A 14,657-nucleotide genomic window follows, 5' to 3' on the forward strand; every position below is an offset into this window, starting at 1 on the left:
TGAGGTCTCCTATGACGGTCTTTTAACTGTCTATTAATGCAGAAAGTTAAATCTTAATTATTAACTTCGTTAATAATTATTAGACCTTTAAAAGTGCATCCTCTTTTTCAGCATGATCATTCTTTACATTTGCATAAGCTTGCCAAATAGTGAATATGCAGTAAGATCTGAAAAGTCTCTCCTATCCACTTCATGACTCTTATTAATGGTTTACAAAGTGTGAACAGCTTAATTAATCACCCAAGTAGTTTAGTAACATGTGTATACATTGTTTATAATCCCTTGTTGACAGCCATCTTGCTTAAAGTGGTATTGTCATCTATGCATTAATTGTTTTTTGTTGTACAATTTCTTACTAATTAGCGAGTCTTAATCAGTGGTCAAAACGTCTCTTAAAGCTATTTTGTTGATTTTCATATCTCAATCAACTACATAGTTCATTTTATTAAGTAAGTAGGGGTAGTCATATTTGAAGTGACATAATTCCCTGCAGTTTTATTGTTTTGTGTTTTACATTACACTGTCATTATTTGAAAAGGCTCTTACAGACGCTTTACAGTCTCATTTATGGTTTATAAAGAGTTAATTTAATAACACGTTCATAATGTACTTTGAGGTGAAACTTTGCTCTTCTCTTAAATGTTATTGTTTCCTGACATGTGTTGTTACAGGAGTTTCCACAAATAAGACTACAAGACACTCTAGACGGTATGTAGCTGTGAAATTTGCCTCAACGTCAAACGTGTGAGAACCTCGATGGTCACGGGAACTTCCCATCTTGTCCAAGCAAACAGAAAACTTCCACTGCGAAGAGTTATGTGATGTTTTTGCTTGCTGCAGCCATCAAAGAGTTAAAGAAAGGACGCTTGGGAGGATGACGTCTCCATTTCAGTAACATTTACAGCATTAAGCTTATAATTGCATTTTAAGGATGAGCTAGCTCCACTGATCCAGATGTCCTTGAGGTCCCGAGGAGCCCGAGTAATGACAACTGGGAAGAGCCGGAGCATTCGAGGACAATGATGTAGGAAATAATGGAATGACTCAGTCTCAGTAGTTAGGCCATGCTTCTGAAAGGTCCCCTTAATTCTTCGGCGCGTCTTTGATGATCGGTCATTTCTCACAAAGGACCTTGTTCTTACCTAGAAAGGGATATGGCAGCTCTCAAACCATCACAGCGGTACTGGAATGTCTGCAGAGAAACCAGGAAGTTTTACAAGCCTGCTGGAATCTTAAAAACCGGAGCCAAACTGGATGTGGTTTAGCTGACTTCCTTCATAATTGCTGGTGTTGGGTTGTCAGGTTGGCGGTGATGGTGATGAGAGGAGGGGTGCAGAACTCCCTGCCAGCATTCAGCAATGGAGGCATTCAGTGACACTCGGATTCTAATGAGAGGCCGTTGCAAGAGTGTACTTGAAAGTGTGTTTTCACAGATAGAGGAATATTTTTGAAGTTTCTTTAGAAGCGAGTCTCTTTTATACGACAGCCCGTCAAACTTTTTGTTGAAAACAGTTGTCTTTGATTTTGTGTGCTGCTCAATCCATGTCTCTGTCCCATGTCTCCTTCATAAAGGCTCCAACAGGCTCCTTTGGGCCTGCTGCCTGTCTGGAGCCAGGACTATGAAGAGTTCAAACAGCAGAGAGGAGTGGCTCCACTCCGCCTCTGTCTCTGCCTACACTCTCTTCCTTACAACCAGGGGCCATTATCCTGCTCCTTTGTGTCTCCGTTATGGGAAAAAGGGCCCACATCACCGCTGGAGAGGAACTGACACGCCATTATACTGGGTGGTGAGGAGTCAAGACACAGTGAGCCGATCTAACAAGCCACCGTAAGAGGTGGTCCAATTAGACAGGGCTGGGGAGAGGCCAATTGACAACACAACTTCCAGCCTGGCTGCGTCTCTTGTAAGGCACCTTTCCCTGCTCCGTTCCTGCACTGCAATAGTTGTGGCAGGCAGACTGTAACTCTGGGCAAAATGGAGAGAAAGGGAAGAGCCATGTAAGCAACTCTGCGCTTCATGAGCTCAGGAATGGTATTGATTACTGTTTTCTGGAAAAGTATGAGCTTCTATGAAGAAAACACAGCGCTCTTTCGCTTCAGTGTTCACAAAAGAATACCTGGGTGCATTTTGACTATATGAAGGCCATTAGTCAGATCCCTGTTCTAGCATGTGGCACAAGTGCTTTGGCATCTGATAGCATAGTAACATAGGTGCAACCAAAAGCAACTCTGTTCATCCCCTCTTGACACATAACAAATTTACATGAGTAATCAGAGATTGTGCTGCTATAGATGTTACTTTTTTACTTGGCAAATTAACTGTTTCTGGCAGCACAGAAAAATAAATCCTAGCCAAAGGGTGTCTTTCTTTTTCCTTTTGCAGATGATGTGGTTCTGTTGGCGCCATGAAGCCATAACTTTCAATGTGTACTCTTGCAGTTATGAGCCCAGATAAGATTTAGCTCCTCGTAGTTTGAGGCAATGTTTATGCCAATCTCAGCCTCAAATGTCGGAGTTGAAGTATTGTGATGCTTTGTTTCTTGAGTTCATGTTAGGATAGAGTGGACAATTTATAGAGAGATCAGGACCTTCTGTGCCAGCATTCCAGTCTGAGGATATGAAGGAAGGACCAAGTCAAAAAGAACTAGATTGATTGCACAAACAGAACAAATTCCTTGACTTTTATAAAGAGGATTTGTTTTACGAGCGGCTACGCCTGAGAATAGAATAAAATCAAAAATCCAACTCCTGCATAAGAGATATCCAACACACAAAGTTTGTGCAGTGACCCATATCGACCACTGATTTCCGTTCTGTGCCCCTTTTGGGCCAAGCCAGGATGCTGGCTTGGTTTTTGAAGTCTCACACATTTGGGATGTTGTTCATTTAAAAGGTTGTAAGGATTTTAGAATATAGGTCTGAAATAAAATGCTGTCCAATCAGTGTTTTGAATCACAACCTTCTCTGAAGATGTGGTATATGTCCTTTTAACCAGGGTTGGTTTACAGTGTAGATTTACAGCTGATAGTCTGATTTGGGTCTGGTGATTGCTGATGTCAAATCCCAGCTGGGAGAAGAAAAGCTAGTCCAGAAAACTATCCCGGTTCCTGGAAGCACACCTTCAGATGGTCCAGCCTTACAGCGACTATAAAGCAATGACATGGAGAGAGCTTTGTTGTAGCCACTTACACTTGAACGGCCAACTGTTTTTAAGGCACAACATTTTGAAAACCTGTTATTATGTCCAAGTTTCCTGCCAAGGCCTCAGTACATTCTTCTGGCCCTAGATTCTTGCCTGTTAACTTCCTCTAGCCTCTTGATGACCAGGTTCACAATTTGCAGCAAAGGACATTGCAATCAAATCACTGAACTTATTTACAATAGCAAACCTAACTACAATTAGTAGGTCCACTTAGCCATGAAGATCTGCTCCACTGTAAAAGCACTGTGAGGTAATAGCAACTGTGAAGCAGAAGAGAGATTACGCAGAGATGCCCGGAACGCTTCCTGCTCCTCTGTCTCTCATGAACAACGGCAGACCGCGGAAGTCTTCTCACCTCAGCTCAGGGTGTTAATTATGGCTCCTTGCAGCTGCCATGCTCACCGCTTACAGGGCATGCTAGCACACGCAAGCATGGAGGGGATCCACGCTCTCAGAGGGGGATTATGGGCTAATGTGGAGTGCAAGTTGGGGATACAGAGGCTTATTCTCTTAGGCACTTTTCCACTTCTGATGTGCTGAGTTTAAGCCAGCGGATGATACCTGGTGTGACTGGTGAGTCAGTGCTTTGGTGTCGAACATGCTCCCAGGTGAGTGTTGCCTTTTTTGCCGGCCATCAAACGTCTTTTTTGGTACCTTGTTCCCAGTCTTATGCCATGTGTGGCTGCCAGAGTTGTATTTTGCCTTTGCTTGCTGCATGAAAAAAACTTTACTCTGCCTCTTTGCTCCAGGGCTCTAACCTGGCCTAGGCCACTGAGTAAGCATTTGGGTGGCTTTTCAGAAGCCTGAAGCCGCCCCGTCCTGATGCTCCACTACAGATCCCACCCTCCCCTCTGTAATTACAGGGTGTACAGGGGCCTCTCTGACGTACGAAATGGATTTATTTTAGTGAGTTTCCATAGAGGTTAAAAGAATGCCACAGTGTGAGCACACACACACGCACACACATGCACACAGTAACATACACCCTCAGGCTCAGTTGTTGCTGCCTCCTACTCAAAGTAAAAGAGCTCTGGGGTTTTTAGGGTGGCGGATTTATTAAATAGTTTAAAACGTGATTTAGCATGTTTACCTTAGCGACTGTTGTGTGTAACCTAAAAATGTTTACAGTATAACCTGTTAGCTGCTAATGTACGTTAGAGTTTCTCAGTTTCTCCCTGTGTTTTGTGTAACTTTACTTGAGAAAATCTAAAATGTATTCTTATCGGACTTACTTCAACAGCATAGCAATGGCTCAATAACCCAATGCAGTTTAATGTCTGCATTGTTATGGTTTTGCCTGCCTATAGGTTTGATTTTTTCTTTTTGCATAATGTGATGTCTGAATGCTGTGTCTCCCAGTCTATGTAATTGTATAGACTGAAGCATCTCAATATCATTAATCTTCTCAAGGTTTCCGCAACACTCCTTCATCAAACTTGGTTTATCTAGTTAGAGGACTAGCTGAATTTTTTTGTTGTGCCTCCCGAAAGGCTAAAAAATAGAGAAAATCTAAGACCGCTGCGCCCCCTTTTCTCTGCAGAGCCTCCTAATATGTTCCATATTGTGAGTTTAAATGGGGTGGACTCAGGAAATGCAGTCACACTGCTTTACCTTCCAAGCTTCCAGCTTGAGGTTTGGCTTGCAGGGACGGTGGTTGTGCAGACTGGGGCTGATTGGGTGGCGGGAGCTGGCAAAAAAATGGCTCTAGGGCCAGGCTAACTTTCTTTTCCATGGGTTTTCTTCTTCCTCCCTTCGGGAGCTAAGATGTTCATGTTAACGATCCTGTTCTGTGTTTCTTTGCTTGCAGAGGAGCCGAATCTCTTTTCAGGTTCAACGGAGAAAACCTCGGTTGGCTCTTTTCGGAGCACCTCGTAATCACAAGCACATCACATGATACGTTCTATGTGCAGTTCAAATACCCAGCGTGTAGAGATGGCTCATGTCATGATAAGCCAGCCACACTCTGTCTGCCGTGGTTTTCATTAAGCTGGTGTAGATCTCAGCTCGCTGTAGCTGCTGAAGACTGCTGGCCAGCGTGGGGCCAACTCTGAGAGTGTACATCTCTGAGAAGAGTAAAGATGAGTGAAGAGGCTCGAATTCCAGCCTACAGGTCAGGTTTCGCATTCCTGGGGCACACACCGCTGCCTGTCTCCACACTGACATGCCTGCTGAGTGCATGAGTGCCAGCAAGGGGCCAGGAATGTGTGCGCGTGCTCGAGTGCATGCGTGTGTGTGTGTGTGAGAGACTGTTTTAGTTTATGTGTGTGCTTTCAAACTAACATGTGAACATGACCTGAACATCATTCAGAATACACACAGAGACTCATCAAAACACATGTAGCAATGGAGTCAATAATCTTGCCAAGGAAGATAATCGTAGTCTCACTAGTCGCAGTGAGCTTGGGAGAAAAAATAAAAAGAAAAGAAAAGAAAGCAGAGACCCTTCCAACCTCATTTGAGGAAATTTGATGGTTCTGAAACACGGAGGAATCCGGAAGATGTAGTTATTAGCTGCAAGCAGGCTCAGCTGCAACTTTTGGAAGCTCTACAAAACAAATTTGCCTCATTTTTGTGATTGGTAAGTCCATTTTATTATTTTGAGGAGACAACTGCAAGTCCAACTGCACACAACTGCTTTCATTAGGTAACAATAGTGTTTATTTTATGGTTCTTGTACAGGGTGTGTAAACGTACCAGGTGGGCAAAGTCAATTGGATTTAAGTGACGCATTCTTCGAAGCAAATATAGACAGGAATCATTTGCTTGTTTACCCTAATTAAATGATATATATGTTATGACACAGTTTCAGGTTTTATTCTACCAAGGCATGACTGAACACGGCAGCTGTTTCTGAAGAAAAAAGCTTCTATATTAACAATAAATGGTTACTTTTTAAAGAATTATTTTCCTTGTCCTTTCCATCCATGTATATATGCACAACAATAAATTTACCTAAGTATCTGTGTGTGTACATGGTGCTGGTGGGTGAGAGCTGGAGCAGGATTCTTTCAATGGCGAAAGGGTGAGGTGGTTCCTTAAAAGAGGCAGAGAACCACTGCCCTGAAAGGCTTGCGGCAAACTTTAAAAAAGGCTTTTCATATATTTCTTTCAACAATGGCTTTCTTTTTGCCCCTCTTCAATAAAAACTACATTTGTGATGTGAATAAAGTTGTCCTGGCGATAAATTCTCCAACCTGAACTGTGGATCTCTGCATCTTTTCCAGAGTTACCACGAATCCCCAGTCTGCTTCTTTGATCAACGCTCTGCTTTTCTAGGTGGTCTTGGCAGGTTTGCATTTTTGTCGTAGTCTTTCAATATCTTTTTCATTCCACATCACAATCTTGTGTGACCTGCTATTAGTAAATGACATAAAATTCCAATGAAATACATTGAAGGTTATGGACGATGAGACACTTTTGCATTGAAATGTAGATGGGTTCAGTGGGTTCAAATTTCTGTCAGGCCGGATCAGTCCAGTCGCAGTAGACGAGGCAGAAATTGGTTAGTAAGTGTTGTTGCATTTTTGGAAAATTTTCTCAGCCAGAGGATGGTGCTTTGCGAGGTCTCTTGAGAACTTAAACATGCCTTGTGGGGCGGGGGGGGGTAATACCATGTTTAATTCCTCGAGGACTTGGCAACATGGTCTCCGTCTGAATTTCCTGGGCCTTTGTTTGTATCCCATTTCATCCGCTCTCCAGCCCCGACTGCTTTGCTCGTCCTGTGCCATCCCATATGAGGCTGTTTAACATCTTAATCTGCTGCTGTCTTTCATCTGGCTCCTGTTAAAGCCTTAGCAGAAAGATTGTGAACGCAAACCTCTGTCAGCACCTTGCTGTAAGAGAACAGGGGAGATGTTTAAAGATGGGGGAGAGCAGACCAGGAAGAGAAAGAAGGTGTGTGGAAAAAGCAGTGTCAGTTTTGGTGGAAATGTTTAGACATCTGGGAAGTTGCTCTATAGTACATTATTTATATTTCTTTCATAGAAAAAAACCCTATTATATTTATTGGCAATATTAGGGGCTTGTAATGATGTTCTAAGTTGTTTCTAAGTTTCTAAATCAGACTTTATTTTGAAATTATAACAGCTGGGTCTCCATCAATCAATATGTAGAAGCATTGGTGGTTTATTAATACTTCACATTCGAGGATAGGACACTGAAGTCAGATCCATACTCTCAAGAACTCTCAAGAACACAAAAAAATGGCTCTTTTACTTGCAGATAAAAAACAAAGTACTTTCTGACCAGCATATATTTTACTTTACAGGAACTCAAGTGCAGAAATCTTGGGAAGTCCCGTAGAGGTCCTTTCATCTTTGGGATTTCCATATTACACAACACATAAGAAAAAAGTTCTGTCCAAGTGAAATCAAGAACAAGCTGCAAAAACACCCAACCCAGGGCTGCAAAAGCAGAATGTAATTTTCTTGTTGCAGCCCTGGGTGAGATAACACATTTTTCTGTTTATTCAGAGAATAGAGGGGCTTCTTATCCTCCCAATTATCTTAATATCTGATTGTTCCTGGTAAAGAAAGTTGTAAAAATATATTTTTTGAATGTCAGTGAAAAATTACTTCTAAATGTGGATAATTTGCCAAGTCAAAAAACTCAGAAAAAAAACAAACAAAGCATGACAATCGGTTTGAAACAGGCTCGGTATGAAATTGTGCTACTCAATAGCCACTTTGAGTTTGCAGCAGAAAAATATATTCCTTGACAAAGAAAGGGCTGAGTTATTTCACTTATCTGCAAAAACAGTGTGACGCATAAATTAAGTGGGGAAAGACACAATGACGGAGCTGAAGCATGTCTGCCTGCGGCGTTTGTACCCGGTAATACACTGCTTGGTCTGTTACCAGTCAAATACCAGTTTGGTTCATTTCACTGTTCTGCAAGGTTAAGACTGATCTGCATCTATCTTTCTTCCTACAGAAAAAGGATTTTATCCATGTAGGAATTTTAGTTTTTTTTTTCCATCTGGTTTTTGACTCAAGTTCAGAAGGATCTAGTTTCGTCCATGCATGAGAAACAGCTTCTGTTCGGCAGATCGTCTCTCTCCCAGGATTCACACTCCACAGTTGCCATGGTACAGCGAAGAGAGAAAAGGAAGGAAGTTGGGAGTGGAAAAGAAGGTGGACAGAATAACGATCCACCCTTCTCTAACTCCACCCAAAGCTGTCAACAGAATACTTTCAATGAAGATTAAATAAGTAAAATAAGCCAAATTATATGTTGTACCAAGGATGTCACAGTCACTTTCTCAATGTTTTTTGTTTGTTTGCTTTGTTTTAGGTACATCTTACCAGTCATAAGATATAACTATATATATATATATATATATATATATATATATATATATATATATATATATATATATATATATATGAAAAGACCTGGAAGGTGAAGACCACAGTGGTGCCTGTGGTCATCGGGGCCCTCAGGGCAGTCACCCCCAAACTGGAGCAGTGGCTCAAACAGATCCCAGGAACAACATCAGACATCTCAGTCCAGAAATGTGCAGTTCTAGGCACAGCCAAGATACTGCGCAGAACCCTCAAGCTCCCAGGCCTCTGGTAGAGGACCCGAGCTCAGAGGATGAAACAGACCACCCGCGGAGGGTGAGAAGGGAATTTTTTTTTTTTTATATATACATCAACATTTTAGATTGAAAGGTGGTCAATTGAATTTCTAACAAGTTTCTCATCACTTTTCATGTTAATTGGTAATACTGGTAGAAAAAGGTATCAAACACTGAAATATTTAGAAAAAAGAAAAGAACTGTGTAACATTTTTAGCAGGAAGGAAAATTCCACAGTAATATGAAATTGCAAAAACTGTGAACCTTAATTTACTTTTCCCCCAAGCAGTGATTTGGATGAGAAGAGAAGTGTGACATCTAAAGATGACTCTTGTAAGAAAATCAGCAGATCTGAGCGTCAGATGGTTCTGCTGCAATTAAAAATGTCTTTATCCATTTTTACACAGAGATGCCTGTAAATTTATCTGCATGGAGATACTGGAGTTTCAGTAGTTTAGTTTCTCTACAAAATAAATTGAAAAAAAAATGGAAAAAATGATTTTAATTAATTTTCATACCTAAAATGAAGCAAATGAAAAATATACAATTTGTCATATATCTCAATAAGAAATTGCTAAGATGATAATTAACATAGGAGCTACATTTCTTTTCCATATGAATAATTATTAATCATTTGTTGAAACAAATATGTGGTGACAAAAATAACTTTACTCTTAAATGTAGTGTATTTTTAAACATAAAAGAGGAAACAATCATTATGCAAATGATCAACGATCTGACTCTTGCAGAGGGTGGTTTAAACTGAAATATTTTTTGTCTTTAAAAAAATTATAAATAAAACATATTTAGTCTTATAATTTGACTATTTAGTTATAGTCCAGTGGTTTTTGCGAGTCCCTTGTAGAAATAAACACTTTATATTTATTACATGGAAATGAAATAAAAATGTAGATATTCATGATGATAGACCGACAGTTTAATTTTAACCAAAGTGTTTTTATGGAAAAGAGGGGAAACATTTGTGAATGTTTTCTCTTTATAAGGTTTCCTAAAACTATAATTATTCCTGTTAAAAAAATAATAGCTACTTCTTATACATACGTTTATAATAATTGCATTTATTTATTGAAACATAAAATTCCGATGCCATTTAAAAGAGCATTTTTTGGGTCTAAGTAGAGAATTAGTTCCATTAGTGTTCCATTAATAAATGTTCTCCTCGCCTATGATGTAAAATCTGTGCCCAATCTAACAACATCTTCTACATTCTCCAAACTACCTTGCATCCAGCGGTAGTTTTATAAGTCTTCCCTCTTCGGCGTCAGCTCTCCAGCCAGGTGCAATTATGTTGTTATCTGTGCTGCTCTTGGCAGCTCGTTGCATGATGTTATGGTTCTCAGAGATTCCTCCGTAGATTTATGTGAACGCCCATCCCTTCGCCTGTGGCTGCAGGTTCGAGTGGCGGCAGCCAGTCAGAGCCTCCAGGACTAATGATGTTCTTACAGCCATTAACATGGTGAGCAACTGCTAATAGGAATGAGCCCCTAGCAACAAGAGCTGGGTCAGCCTCGGTACAGAGGGACTTTATGCTTCCAACAAGCAGGGATTGTTGTGAGGAGGAGGAGGATGCTTAGCATGAAACAGCAGTCAAATCAATTCACCGAGACATCTTCTCTCTCCACGAGAAGCTCTGTAATTGCTGAAGTTTTTTTTTTCCCCCCCTTTTTCTTCTTTTGCGTGCACGAACAAAATGAAGCAATCTATGGGAATTAATATAAACGCTGTAATAACTGCCCCGAGGGCAGCTAAGAATTGTGATAATCGCAGGCGCCGTGCAAGCAAAGGGGAAAAAAGAAAATCCTCATTACACTTGCTTATGCATTCTTTCTGAATGGCCGACATGCTGCAGCATGTTGCTTATGCCTTCAAAGTGTGCACATTCATCTGCGTCGCTGCCTGTCATTTCTGAATGGGCTTTGAATCAAAGGAACAGGATTCTGTTTGGCCTATGTGTGAGAAAAGGATGCAGTGATTCACGTATGAGCTGCAAAATTAACATAGCTCCAAAAGAGTTAAACATGCATGGATTAATTGCTTTTTGTTAACTAGCTAATAATTATCTTTTAAATATCCAAGACTTAAAGATTTCAGGTCCCGAGCTTCAGTGCCAAGCGTCCGCCCTCTGCTGCAGGTTTAAACTGAGGGCAAGGTAAATTTGGTCTCCAGTGTTGGTTTATTTTTGCTGGCATGTGCACGTTTTGGGCACAAACAGGCATTTGCTAGTATTTGGCTGGCAGGGCCTCAGTGGGTGAGGTACAGTATCAGGGGATTTCTCCTCTCTGGCAGTGGCTCAGGTCCAGCCGGAGCGCCTCGTTCGGATCTACGGAGAGGCTCTGTGTAAGTGTCGGCGCAGGAACACAAAAGCCAGGAGGTGGTTACAGCAGGACACGCTGCTGGAGGCTGATCAGACTTACTGTACAACACGAGAAATCAAAGAGCTGTTTTATTTTGTTTCTGCTGGACAAATATTTGTGGGTCCATTATGAGGTTACACCTACAGACTGGGGATTATGGAGACAGTGGGAGTTTGTTTTCATCCTTTTCATCTTTCCCTCCCTACTCTGACTTTCCCCCAACACCGACTCCCCGTGCCCCCCAGACCCAACTCCCTCCTTCAGCAGAGTTTTTAATATCAAAGTGCGCAGTCTGACAGGGGTAAGTCTCAAACAAGGGCTCTTTTGTTGGGGCTCCCTCCAACCAGCCAGGAACGACAAGAACTTGTCAACCCTTATTCAGTTAGAAAGGAAGATTAAGAGAGGTGAAAAGGGCTGGGGCTGAACCGGCTCTTCTGCAGCGCACAAAAGGGATTATTTAGGTGTCTAGCAGTGCGTATGAAACCGAAGAACTTAATTGCAGCTTATTAAGGAGCAGTCATACTGTAGCTATGAAATACACTTTTCATTTTTTTCAGATTCTCCTTATATTTATTATGATTACATATAATAGGGACTCTGAGTCTGTCTGTGGGAGAAATGGCAACGATTGTCATGACCTTTGCCAAAAAAACAGAAATGCAACAAAAATCAAGAAAACTCTGAGATGGTTCACAGGTTGCCTGCAGACAAAGTGTTGTGCAATTTGCACAGAATGCTGTACTTTAATGTCTTTGTGTCTGTATGTGTGAGCAAACATATTCATTTCCACAGGACTGATTCATCTCCATGAATCTGATGTAATTTCTGTCTATGTTATCTCTTTGTTATCATTTATTTAGAGCCAAATGTGCGAGGAAATTTGGCAGGGTTTTAAATATTAGCCATTAAAGTTTAATCTATCGTGTTAATGTGCAATAATGGTTGTTTTCTAACACAAAAATCTACTTTGCTGTACCTTTTGTTTATCTCTACAAATGTGTAAAAAATCCCAAGATGTGAAGAATTTTACATTCTAATTCGAAATGTAACATTTTGTGTGTGTAAAACCTGAACATTTTCTCCCCCAAGCACCTTAGAGTCTTTGCTAGGTTTCTGACTGGCATTTGGTACTCAAACATTTCACCAACATACAAAACTCACTAACTTCAGTTTTGTAGACATTATACACGAAAAAAAAAAAAACCAACAACTTTTAAAACAGTGTTAAACCAACAAACAAACACCTATCAGTCATTCTTTCTCTCAATCCTTGTATAGGTTTTTCTGTTTTAATGCTCTGCAGCACCCAGTAGATGTTATTTTTTCTGTAAATCTGGAACAGCAAGAAGACGCATTTGTACAAGTCAATAAGTTTTTCAATCTGCCTTTTTGTGCTGGTGAATTCCAGATCTTTTTCTCACGATGTGATCTGACCAGAACAGCATGCCTGCATACTGATAAAAGTGCACATGATTTCATCTTTATTTACTGGTAAAAATATTATTGCGCAGGACATCAGAAGGCCTCATGCCGATCTGTGTCAGCTGTCCTGAAGTGGGGCCGCATGTGTTGTGTGCTCTGACTGGCCTCTTTTCTCAGTCCCCACAGTCTCTCTGAAAGGGCACGGAGCTTATTAAGATGGTTTTGGTTAAGAAAAAAAAAAAAAGAGGGAAAAAATTGACTGAGGCTTAAACAAGACTAGAAGATGACTGGATGCTGAAATGAACAGCTCGTCTTATGTTTACAGTGAAAACCTAAAAGACACTGGCAGACATGTGAGAACAATAGTAGGTTGTAAAAATGGATATGTCAGATTTAATATGCAGAATCCAGTCAGTTTGTACCACATAATGTGTTGCTGCCGATTAAAGCTCATATAGCCACTATTTAAAATGCAGCTGGTTGCAACATGAGACTGTTTTTTATATTTAGAGACAATAGAAATGTGTCTAAGAAAAATGTGCTTCACCTAAAATAAGAATGATTTGCTGCATAGGTTGATCCAAATGCCTTCATCACAGATTTTAGCTGTTCTGCAAAACAAGAAGATTAAAGAACAGCGTTCCAGACCTTTTTTCTAACCTTCCTGCCATAAATGGTCATTCATTATTAATACTGGGAGCATTGATGACATCACCCCGTGTGCGCAAATGATCAGTTGCTAAAACCCTTTCACAATTTTAAAACAAAAACAAAATGATTACTGCCTGTAGCATGTTACAAAAATTAGCTTGATTAGCAATAATTAGTAATCACTGGGAGCACTTCTAGAAGAACATAGATGCTTAACTTTGAGATTTTCAAAAGTTGTCAGCATTTCAATGACAAAGAGCCTGGAATCTTAAAATGACAAATTAGAGCATTCAGCCTTCCTATTTTCTGCTTTTAGTCTTGCTTCGTCTTGCTGTCCTGCATCCTACGGTACATTTTACTTTCAAAAAGTTTAACATAATTCTTTGTCTCATCCAGCTTCAGTTTTCTCCTACCGATACAGTTGCTCCAGATATTTCTTTCACATTAAAATACATATTATCTGTTTATTTTTGAATAAAAGGCTGTTCTCAACACAATGTTGTAGTCAAAGTAAATAGAAAAGGCAGATGTTTTTTTCTTGATTAACAGCTGCTACACCAAAAAGTGTTGCTGTTACCACATGCTGAGACGTGTGACTCACTGTGATGGGAAAAAAGTGTTTTTAGAATCTGCATTCGAGGACAGAGCAAATAGAAGTGTTAATGTTTTCTTACTTACTTACTCTTGCAGCATTCACTGTGAATTAAGGGTGATGAAGACATCTTTTAACCTTATGAACGTTTGGAACTAGCATGATATCATCTTCCAAAGAATGTGTTGCACTTTGATGAAACAAACATGCCCTTAGCACTTGTGCTTTACTACAGAACTTTCATTCTTCTGGCTCTGATCACGACTTTGACATGGCAGTCCACAAAGATCTTCAAGTTGATTTGAGTTCTCATGGTGTTTTTTTGTTGTTGTTTTTTTCACATGGCTGTAGAAGCAACAACAAGGTCCAACCTTAGAGAGATCCCATGGTTTTTGACTTTTCTCTATTGTATTTGTGCATTTTTAAAGCTACTTTCGTTGACCTGGGGAATGTGAGCGCTGGAAAAAACCACTTCTAACAAATCAGGCACAAGTCAGAAAACGTGACAAACATGCTAAACGTAAACTCTTTTTTTTCCCCATCCGACGAGATGAAGAATTAACCCATGAGTCATTTTCAGGGTGCTGGTATGAAGATTTACGTTTACAGTGAGCTGTAATGTACACACGGGGGAGAGGAGAACGGAGGGCTCATGGCTGGTGGCCAGCTCTGGCCCCAGATGTGCAGTGATGTTTGGGCCTTGTTCTGAGCAGCTACCGGACACACAGTCAGGGATCTGGACGACAGATGGATGGTCTCTATTCAGTTTTGGGATACTAATGAAAAAAATAAAAAAACATGAAACTGCACACATAGAGATACGATAGAAAAATGCAT

Source organism: Poecilia reticulata, chromosome 6, assembly GCF_904066995.2.
Source record: "Poecilia reticulata chromosome 6, P_reticulata-male-v2, whole genome shotgun sequence".
In the NCBI taxonomy this organism is placed as follows: domain Eukaryota; kingdom Metazoa; phylum Chordata; class Actinopteri; order Cyprinodontiformes; family Poeciliidae; genus Poecilia; species Poecilia reticulata.